Here is an 11678-nt window from a genome sequence, read left to right as displayed (position 1 = left end):
ATACCCGACGGGAATGTTTGGATAACAAGTTAAAATTTGTCCCGCATAATTCACCCCCAACAATCGTCCAATTTACTCCTGGGGGTGAATTCACCCCCGGTTGAAAGCCACTGGATTAAACGGTATCTTCGCTGCAAATTCTTTATAACAAAACCAAATTTACCCACGTGGTTTCTGTCTGTTGACAAAACAACCCCGCCGTACGCTACGGGTACGTGATAACCAACAGGCATTTCTAAAGCCAACAAATATTTACACTATCTTCTACTTCCACACATTTCTTCATTTTTTGCATATTTTCGAGACGTTTCTTTGTTGCCACTGTAATTAGCAGCATTAGTGCCATATTATAGAGTAAATAAACCATTTGCGGCCCATGAGGGAAATTCAAAATTGTATTAAGTTGTTATATACCTTTGCGCTTGAAACTTTTTATTTATATTTATATTTACAGAGATATGTAGGATAATTAAAATCTCATACAAACCAGCTCAGATGTATATAATAAAAAATGCTTCAGCATGATTTAGAAAAAATGCGTAAAAATTAACGGAGCTACGACTGTTGCCCCGAACGAATCTTTTTAACCCATTTTAGCTACTAATGCACTTCTTGATCGTATTTAGAATATAAAAGCCAGCTCGCGAATAAAATGTTTTGTAAACCACGAACAATTAGGGAAGCTTGAATTAAAAGTCACGAAAAATGCTCTCAAATTGCCCTAATATGGTATCAAAAATTGAGCATTTTAGTACAAAAAAGTAAGACCGAAACCCTTTAAAATCTGAACGATTGGCGAGTTGGTTTTGCAGATTTTGTGTTGCTTTTTCATATTTTTGTTTACAAAATACTTGAAAACATGTTCGATTTGATACAACCTTTCCACCAAAATTAAATTTTGATGCGGATTTCGTTTTTGGATCCGGGTAAAGATAGACTCGATCGAAGCTTTCATTTTTGTATGTAATTTGTAAATATTAGAGCACATCTACACTGGTTCGGATACAAAAACGAGTTCATCGAAGGTGTCAAAAAAATTGACGAGAAACTTCACATTGCCTCAAATTTCGTTGGTAGCTTATACAGCAATGATATGTGTAAGGTATGAAAGTACAAGTTTTAAATCTTATCTGAACTAAAATAGTAACTTTTTTGTAACATGAACCACAATTCGTTGATAATCAAGGTCTGATGTAATGCGATCTACGCTACCCTATATTTATCCTCAACGCGACCTGAGTGGCACTGAAGCGGAAAAGTGTGATGTGCGTTCCCCACAAAAATGTGGTATAAATTCCACTGGAATGTTGACGCGCAGTGATTGATAACAAAGCTACCGGTGATAAGAAGTAGTCAGAAAAATGAGATTTTATTAGTAAAGTGAAGAAATAAAGGAATAGAAAAATAATTAATCTGAAAGTTGTTTGAACTAGTGTGGTGCTGTAAAATTATAAGATGATATTTGTTTGTGCGCGAAATACGATGCAGGTACGGAAGGTTTTACCACAGATAACAGACGTTTAGGCTAGAACAAAATTTCTTCAAAAACCTGTGTAAACTTTCAAATTGATAAACGTTGGAAATCCGTGTTTCACTATTGCCATCTGCGCAACTGTTTGCTATGCGTGTTCGACAGCTGCACTCTAACTGCATTGTATCGATCACTGCGCCATCTGCAAACGTTTGCCAAACGTGTTTCAGCCGTCGGATTTATTCGGAATCTCAGTAGCGGGTATTTACACACGATTCCAATCGAGCCTAAACATCTGTTATCTGTGGTTTTACTACGTCGTAGAAAAAAACTGGTGTCGTTTTCCGGTGGACAATTCAAACAAGACTGCACCTTTTGTCGAAATTGTGACTTTTTTAAAAACATTAAAATTGCTTTGAAAAATTCGAAAATTCGACCAATTTTTAAATTCTTCTATTTTATTAGATAGAATTTGGTAGACCTTTAAGTGTTAACTCAAGTGGGATTAACATTAAATGATGGGTTATATTGATTTCAGTTCACTGCGACTAGTTTAACCGTTTATAAGGTCATGCCACCTTTTCTCTTTCATCTCTTTGGAACTAAAATCTGGCAAGGCTTTTTAAAAGGGTTAAACATGTATGCATTTCACTTAAGTTATTATACAGCAAAGCTGATGGTATAAATAAGACCATTTTTATCGTTTCAGATCATATATCTAATGTCGATCTGCTGTGCCATATGTATTTGCTGTCCAGTTAACACAGGCGAGACAAACACGAAGTTCGTAAAGGAAGTGTCACCGAACTTCTCAATTACTTCGACACCTGGAACATTGTCAGTCCTTCCGCTACCAATTGGAATCATCCGGATCTCGCGACTAACCGATCAAATCAAATCGCATTCTAAGCGAGAGATTATATTCCGGCCGATTGCTGTATACAGAGATCAAGTATCTGCCAAACAGCAGCAGCAGTTCACCGTACAACCTTAACGAATCATAGCGGTGTTTGACATCGCAAACATATTTGATCTCAAATGGAAGCGGTCAGACGCGGCACAGTTCGAAGGCACAAAATCATAGCCTGTAATTTTAGACCCCACAGATCCTTCATAGGTCATGGGGTTTCGTGATTAATTGATTTGCGACAAGGGTTATATGTTTTATTGATCACGTCCTAGCAGGCACGCAGTGAGATCAGCGCCACCAGAAGGGCAGGATTAATGATATGAATGTGTTTTGGATTGGATTAATAGTACGAGTATTGCTTAATCGTAATTGAGCTGTACCTAATAATACTCTCTCTACTTTTATAGACTATATCAACTACTAGTTTCGAACGTCAACAGTGACAGTGTATTTTATGCAACCAAAATTTATCTAATAAATTGCATTAATATTAGTCTTCAGGAACGCCATCTGAGCTAAAGTTTGAGAAAATCCCTCTTCCAAAGCTTCAAAGCTTTCAGGATGGCTGTCACCACCAAATCGAACTGCGTCATTAATGTTCAGTCCCTCAATACTCAGCTAATTGATCTGTTTAACCTCACGTTTTTCAAATAACTGGCAAAATTCCATATTTTGCGTTTCATCTTCGTCTCATCAGAATCCGACACTAACTAACACAGAAAAAAAAGTTTTAATTTTAAGTTTTTTTTCATGCACATATTTGGAGCATGAATATAAAGAGCGAACACGAAATTATTGCGACACATTCAACTGGGCATAACTTTTTTACCATTGGGTAAAATTCAACCAAATTTTGCACGCTTTCTCATTGATGTGTATTGTTTACATGCTGTCAAACTCGAAGTCGTGTTTTTCGATTCAACGAAAATGGAGATGAACCAACGCGAGTCGAGAGAACAAATTCTTTCCAAACACCTGGAATTTCCAGACCTGTCGCACCAGCAATTGGGAAAAATCACAGAGAACAGACCACCATCTTCATCATTCAACTTGTGTAAAAATCTCTAACGGTTTCGAAGGTAGTTGGGATATCTTCACCAGGTGCGCTACTGTCGTCAAGTTTTTAGTCGCTGAGTTCGACTGAATTGACAGCGGTTATAGTTCTCCCTAGTCAAACTAGTCAGGAACCGGTTCGGACTTCTGAGTGGATTCAGTATGAATTCCAGCTCAAATGCATTAACCGATTGAGTAGGAATCGGTTGTTTTCTTTGAGCAAAGTTCCATATGAATCCATTCAGAATTTCGAACCGGTTCCTGAGTTGATTTCACGGATGGTTGGGATAAGTTGGTTTGGCGACGCTAGTGTATTATCGTATATTAATTTAAATGTTTACACACGTTTTATTAATATATTTGATCGATCATGGATGTCTGTTCTCTGTGGAAAAATGTTGAACATTCACCATTAGGGCATTGCAAAAAAAAACTTTTTTTTGAATTCTCAAAGGCCCCCCCTCTCGTATTGTGACAAATGTCAAAGTAAGCTCAGATGCCAAATTTCACATCATTTGGACAATTTTAGACCCCCGCCCACCTTGCTTGAAATTTTTTGAAATTGGTACTATGGGAAAATATGGAGGAAAAATGCATTAAATGCTATAACTTTTGAAGTAGCAATCAGAAAATTACAATTTATACCTCATTAAAAAGGAAATAATCTTAGTATCTGAATGGAGATATTTCTCTTTCTAGAAAAATACGAAAAAGTGGGGTACTGGGTCATTTTGACCCCAAAATCCCCTATTTTTTTAGTTTTTCTGCTCCGTTGTGCAAACCATACATATTTTGCAGTTTTTCTAATGTAAAAAAATCTCAGAAATCGAACGGAACCTTTTAGACCTTCTTCCGAATACGAGAAGTTGGGGTTATAGGGCCTTTTGTCATTTATATTAAATTCTATCATTGTCTCGTGCATATATCTCTATTATTCTTCATTCAATTTTAATAAATTGTACCTTGTTGAACGTGAAAAATTCTTAGAAATACAACAAAAATAGATTCGTTTGCGTTTAAATTCAAAAACATCAAATTTTTGACATTAACTCTACAAACCATATTTTTTTCATTAAATGTCTTAATACCCCAACTTCACCTATTTTTCCAGGTATGAAACTTTTCTCATGTGCTTTTTAAGCGCATTTCACTATAAATAGTAAATTAAATAAGAGTTTTGTTGTTAAATGGAGTTAATATGTGCGATTTGATGATAAAAATGTGAAATCGAGACTATATGTCAGAAAATTTGATGTTTCTGAATTTTACCGGTAACGAATCTATGTTTATTTTGTTCCTAAGAATTTTCCACGTTGAACAAGGTACAATTTATGAAAATTGAATTAAGAATAATAGAGATATATGCATGAGAAAATGATAAAATTTAATATAAATGACAAAAGGCCCTATAACCCCAACTTCTCGTATTCGCACAAAGGTCTAAAAGGTTCCGTTCGATTTCTGAGATTTTTTCACATTAGAAAAACTGCAAAAGATGTATGGTTTGCACAACGGAGCAGAAAAATTAAAAAAATAGGGGATTTTGGGGTCAAAATGATCCAGTACCCCACTTTCCCGTATTTTCCTAGAAACAAAAGTATCTCCATTCAGATACTAAGATTATTTCCTTTTTAAAGAGGTATAAATTGTAATTTTCTGATTGCTACTTCAAAAGTTATAGCATTTAATGTATTTTTCCTCCATATTTACCCATAGCACCAATTTCACAAAAATTCAAGCGAGGTGGGCGTGGTTCTAAAATTGTCCAAATGATGTGAAATTTGGCATCTCAGCTTGGTTTGACATTTGTCACAATATGAGAGGGGGGGCCTTTGAGAATTAAAAAAAAAGTTTTTTTTGCAATTCACCATTCAACCGTCTCCAGAGTGTTGAAGCGGTTCTAGGAGCGGTTGACGTTGGACCACGGCAAAGAAGCTGGAAGAAAACCGGGACCGGAGAATAAAAAGACGAAGGGAAAGGTGAAGCGGATGATTATAGCAAATCCCAACGTCTCAAGCCGTGATTTGGCTAAAAAGATCGGCATGTCGCAGAGCTACGTCCAGAATGCAAAGAAAAGAGCTGGACTACATACATACAAGGTACAGAACTTCCCAAAACGCGATGAGCGGCAATAATCGACGGCTAAAACTCGGGCACGGAAGCTCTACGAGAAGATGCTGACAAAATATGGCTGCTGTGTGATGGCCGACGAAACATAAAAGCCGATTTTAAGCAAATTCTGGGGTTGGAGTTTTTCACCGGCAAGAGCAAGTTCTATGTGGACGACAAATTTAAGAAGAAGAAAATGTCGAAGTTCGCCTCCAAATATCTCATTTGGCAGGCCATCTGCTCTTGCGGACTGAGGAGTGAGCCTTTCGTGACAAAGGGCACAGTAAATGGCGAGATCTACAAATCTGAGTGCCTCGAGAAGCGCCTTTTGCCGTTCTTGCAGCAGCACGACGAAGCTCCGCTATTTTGGCCAGATTTGGCATCATGCCACTATTCTAAAAGTGTCCTGGAGTGGTATGAGGCCAATTCTGTCCATTTTTTCCAAAGGACATGAATCCGCCAAACTGTCCGGAGCTGCGCCCGGTGGAGCAGTACTGGGCAATGATGAAGCGGGAACTTCGGAAGAGCAAGAAGACAGTCAAAGACGAGAAGGACATGTTAAGAAAATGGAAAAAAAACTGAGAAACTGGTACCGGATGACACTGTGAAGACTTTGATGGAGGGCATCAAGCGAAAATGCGTTCAATTTTACACTCAATGCTCCATCGATTAACTTGTCTTTTGATTTTTGAAGTAAATATATGTATAAAACTACCCTAAAATTTTGGTTTGATTTTAAACATTACAAGAAAATTGGCATGACATTTTCGGTGTCGCAATAATTTCGTGTTCGCCCTTTAAATGCGTTACATTGCGTTGCGTTGTGACGATGATTTTGGCGGATTGCACACTGACTTCATCATGTATGACTGCTGATTATCTAATAAGAGTTGCTTAGGAAGTGGTAAGTAGGAATTCATACCAATCCGACCCATATTAAAACCTCAACACATGATAGCCATCATTGCCGGCCGCCCCAACTCCATCGTTCACGGGGAAGGATAAAGGATAAGGTAGACGGGAAGTGTTGATGCTCCACCTACTTAACGGAAGGACGACGATTCATCAGACTCTTCCATAGGTATAGCGGAGTTGGTGGTTTGGAAGGGTATAAAATCTAGAATTCGCTCCAAGCAAGCGATGCGACCTGTAAAGAATATTTTATTATGTAGTTGTTTAGTTAGTCTTCGAGTACACGATCACTCGACATAGACAAGATCTTGTTTAGTTTTTGGTTCTTTTTAAACTCTGGGCAGCCGGCTACCGAGAGTATGCTATGTTTCCTAAACAAAAGTAATTTGAACTCCACACAGCCGACCGTGGGAGTATTGCCTAGAAAAGCTAAGCTTATTTGCGTAATGGGCCGGATCACTATCTATTGTAACAGTATTTAGACAGAATTCGCTACTTCTTCTCTATAGCTTAATAATTCTGCACTGTTGGTGTAGGTCGCACTTCGGCCAAACATGGACTAGTTATAGCAATATATGCTTTTAAATATACTCGAGTTACTAACTTTGAAAATACGTATTTCGCCATACAAATATTTGAAAACACTTTTATAATACGTTCACACTACTGAGTTAAAACATGTTATAATAATTATCAACAAGAAATATGTCATCAAGATAGCGTTAAAACATGTTTTAACTCGTAGAGTGAACGTAGTATTAAATTCACACTCGCATTATATTACATAATACACGGTGTTCGTATATGTCCAACTGACAGTGTAGCGAAATTAAAACGGAAACCTTTCTCAAAGTTGTAAGTAATTTATAAAATTCGAAATACGAGTTTTGTGTTTCGGAGACAAATATTTTGGTTTTAAATTCCATTGAATTAGTACTAATTGGTTTTAGGGATTACATATGTTGAGGTCGGTGAAAAAATCGGAATAAAAATTGTTCTTCTCTCTTGAACTTTAGGTTCTTGCAAATGTTATGTTTTAATAGAGATCGGAACAGTAGAAGAAAATTTGTAATTGAAATTTTAAACGGAATTATTTCGAAATCAAGTTTTTCCAAGAACGTCTCTGCGGTGAGTACGATTGTCGAGAAAGTTTTCATTCGATTTCAAAACTTTTTTTAAATTGTTCGTAATTTTACTGCCGTGTCCTTGAACGATTCCATTTTTGCGCTTAAATTTTTGCATCAATGTTATACATTTTTAAATTATTTTTTTCAGGTGAAAATAGCGTTTTTGATTACACTTCCGGTTCCAGAGTTACGGGTTGAAGAGTGCGGCCACACAGCAAATTCCCATATAAACTGAACTGAAAAATGCTCGAAGGGGGGAGTAAAGGAAAATTTCAAAATCGAATTTGTATTTTTGATGCCAAAAAAAAATGCATAAAACATCAAGATTTGATGCAATCTCGAAAAAAATAATTTTAGGCGAAAATTGACTTGAAAAAAAAATTATTTTAGACGAATATTGACAACCTAATTTGTTTTGACTTATATAAGCGTATGTACCCCTGGATTGTCCACGGCGGCTCCAGCCGGATGGTAAAGGAGGGGAGGGGGGCACGCCTTCTTGTAAAAATGTATCTGATGCACGATTTGGAAAACGAAATTTTAAAGTTTGGAAACGCATTTCTCGACATGCGTGTAGTGTGGCGAAGAATTTCTCAAATCAAGCACAGAATTTTTTTAATATGTACCTTAAGGAAGCCACTAAGGATGGAAATCTTTCTGTTTGAACAGCGGGGGCACGGTTGGTAGGAAGGGCGCAATAAAAACTCTTCTTTTTAGTAGGGGAACTGTGAGTAAAATAAACAGGGTAGGGGGGGGGGGGGGGTAAGTGGTAAAATGAACAGGTAGCCAAATCAAGTCGATGTTTGTTAAATTTAGAACAAAGTTCACAGAAACCTGACCTGTCAAACATTCAAAGTATGTTGAAACAATTTCTTTTGATAAAAAAATGCCGAATGAGAAATAAATATGATAAAAACCAAAAGTGGCGTTCATATTTGTCGCTGATGTTAAATTCGGCATGTAAAATATAAGGTCTTTTGAGGTGAAATTTTAATTTTTTTCTGAAAATGGTGTTACATCATAGTAGTTGAACCTCTTGCAGATGTTTCACCGCAGTAAGTAGGGATCAGGACAAAATGGCTCAATCGGAACGGCTGTTTGAAAATAAAATGTCTTGGGGGGTAAAATGAACAGGTTGTAGTGGGGGCAATATGAACCATCTTGCCACTCTAAGTACCAAGCCTCAAAATCAGTCGGAACGCTAACTTCAAGTTGCTATATTCGCACAAAAGATCCCAAAAGTTTAATCACCCATGGATAACCCCAAGTTTGTAGATGTTTTTCGGCGCCAAAGGATTGTAAGTTGGTTAATATTACGTCATGAAAATTTAATTTTTCCGTGACAAGTTTTTTTGGGTCCAATATGCCCTGTGTATATGCAATGCTCATGATCCGCTGGTACATCAACATCACTCGAAAAATGCTTTCCAACGCGGCGCATTGCATACATACAGGATATTTTGCAGGTCATTAGAAGGTGTTCATTTTACCACCACCACATGTTCATTTTACCCACACGCTATAAACTAGAGATGGGCAAATCAGTTCACTTCGAAGAACCATTCCCGATTGAACAGTTCTGTAAAAAGAACTAGTTCACATGAACCGTTCATTCGTTCAGCTGATGTTTTACTTGTATCTCGTGAATGATTCTCAAAACATTCGAATCTGGAAGATTCAATACAATGCTCTCACAGAATGATTTCTGCCTTAGCTGTTATATTTTTGTATGCTGACTGGACACACCAAGGCTGCGAGTTCTTTATGATGTATAATGACAGAAATCGAGAGTAAGAGGGAAGTTTTAATTTTGCTTGTGCGTCGTTCTTCGTCCGGCTCCATACTGGGAGATCACCGAAAGTGGTTTGTGGGACAACAAGTGAGTTCATTTTCATTCGTTCGCTAAAAATCGGCCCACATAATATGACCAACGGCTTAAGGTGATGTTCAGTTCATTCGTTTTGAAGAGAATTGAGAACTACCGTTCCTTAAAAAAAACTTCCATTCGCTCATTCTCTTTGAAGAACTAGTTCGACTGAACCGTTCGCGAACGAATGGCCCATCTCTACTATAAACATGTCTCATTTTTGGACATGTTTTGAAATCAAAAATAATGATTGAAAAAATGTGTTTATTTCGAAGTATTCTCACCAATGTACAAAACATGCCTAACATGAAACATATAAGGTGATTGTAGAGTATCTCAATCACATATTAGTTAGAAAATAAATACTTTGCTTAACGTGTTCATTTTACCACCAGTTCCCCTAATACGAGATTACGGGTCTTAGGTTAGAGAGTCGATTATCGAATAACAAAAAACATTGATAGCAGAACGTAGTTTCGATCTACGGACCTCTGGGTTATGGGCCCAGCACGCTTCCACTGCGCCACTCTGCTCTTTTGATCTTCCGACACATAAACACAATTTAAACTCAGAACTTTTCCACTAATGTATGTTGATGAGTTTGTTTCACAGAACTCACTACATATATAAAATGTCGTGCAACAATTAGATGTCATGTTGCACTGCAAACAAAAATCGTATCTCATCAGTGCTGCCAGTGATAATCCTACATTTCATTTTGTATCTCTGAAGAACTATCAAACACTATTTGCTTACAAACTGGAATATAGGACATCTGGTGAGGAGGCTATTTTGACCCTATCATACCTTGTCATACTATTTCGATGCTTGCTCGGCCGACATAAGTAGCTGGATAAAGAAAGTTATCTGAGAATTGCGCACTAATAAATTTCTCTATATGGCCTAGATTTAGCCCTCGTTTTTATGGAATTGGTAGCAGCACATGAATTATGTATCTGTAACACATATCATGTGAAAACTATTGAAATGTATTAGCGCGCATCGAAATTATAATATTTCCCCATAGAAATTCATTTTATAGTAGTTGTGGAAACTACTATCAAATTTATGTACGATGCATGTCATGTGTATGGAATACATGCAGCATATGGTTGGATTTTGAACATTGTACAATCCACGCGTTTGAGCAAAACGAAAACCCGAATTGATCACTGCAATTTTACTCCCCCATTTGACGCAACCTAACCCCAACAAAGTGACACACTGATTTACCTAATGATTTGAAATGGTTATGATGATCATGTTAAAATGGGGTCAACACCCTACTACCTGTTTGAATATTCATGTGTACATACTCCGTTCGCACAGTTATAAGTATAACAAGTGAGTTCCCCTATATGAAGCTGTAGTCAGTTGAGCACCCTCCACACATGTACAGCAGAGTGGCGCAGTGGAAGCGTGCTGGGCCCATAACCCAGAGGTCCGTAGATCGAAACTACGTTCTGCTATCAAATTTTTTTTGTTTCAAAATTTGCAATGTAGATTCTTTCCATGCCAATCGTACCTACAAATCAATTCGAAATTCTGGCTGGTTTCCGTCAAAATTACGCCTCAAATGACAACCGTTTCCGAGTCGGAAATTTATGTAATTTACATACAGAAATTAATATTGAAAAGCATTGATCCTCGAAAGTACTCCATAGCATAATTGGCCGTTGGATGATAATGAACACAAATATGAAGGGTACGCGATATGTCCACTAGCATTTTGCTTGTATTGACTAATGTATTAGAAAACATTTTTGTGATATTTTAGGCTATTTGAATTTTTGGCAGCTTTATGAACGACGCAATTTCAATAATCGAAGAAATAGCTGTTTTTATTACATAAGTTACTTCAGTAAAATTATTCGATTTATTAAACTACTTCGTTTTCCTTGACTTCATAAAAAGCTTCTGTAACTGACAAGTTTTCGTTCTACTTATAAATAAATTACAAATTACTTCATAAAATCACAAAAAATAATTAATTTTGTCATATTTCATTAAACACGAACTTATAATGCCATAACAACAACGACGCCCGCGAGTTTAATGCATCACAAGTGGCTTAAAACATATTGTTCGAAACATTGTCAAAAATATTCGTTAACCTAACCCTAATGTTTAGCGAATGTATTTTTTTATATAAATTCTAATGCAAATGAATTCAACGTTCCAAAATTATTCAAAAAAGTTTTATTTGACTCGTGAAGACAATTAGGCGTC

At 36.9% G+C, this 11678-nt stretch overlaps 2 non-coding genes across 2 annotated transcripts; one reads left to right on the top strand and one right to left on the bottom strand.

Annotated features, from left to right (window-relative positions):
* Nucleotides 1-9910: 9910 nt before the first annotated feature.
* On the bottom strand, nt 9911-9982 carry Trnam-cau (transfer RNA methionine (anticodon CAU)). Its single transcript has one exon. It is a non-coding gene; the product is annotated as a tRNA-Met (tRNA).
* Nucleotides 9983-10846: 864 nt separating this feature from the next.
* On the top strand, nt 10847-10918 carry Trnam-cau (transfer RNA methionine (anticodon CAU)). Its single transcript has one exon. It is a non-coding gene; the product is annotated as a tRNA-Met (tRNA).
* The last annotated feature ends 760 nt before the right edge of the window (nt 10919-11678 follow it).

This window comes from Topomyia yanbarensis, chromosome 3, assembly GCF_030247195.1.
Source record: "Topomyia yanbarensis strain Yona2022 chromosome 3, ASM3024719v1, whole genome shotgun sequence".
Classification (NCBI taxonomy): Eukaryota; Metazoa; Arthropoda; class Insecta; order Diptera; family Culicidae; genus Topomyia; species Topomyia yanbarensis.
Note: the sequence above shows the minus strand (reverse complement) of the source record. Positions and strands in the feature narration are given on the sequence as shown.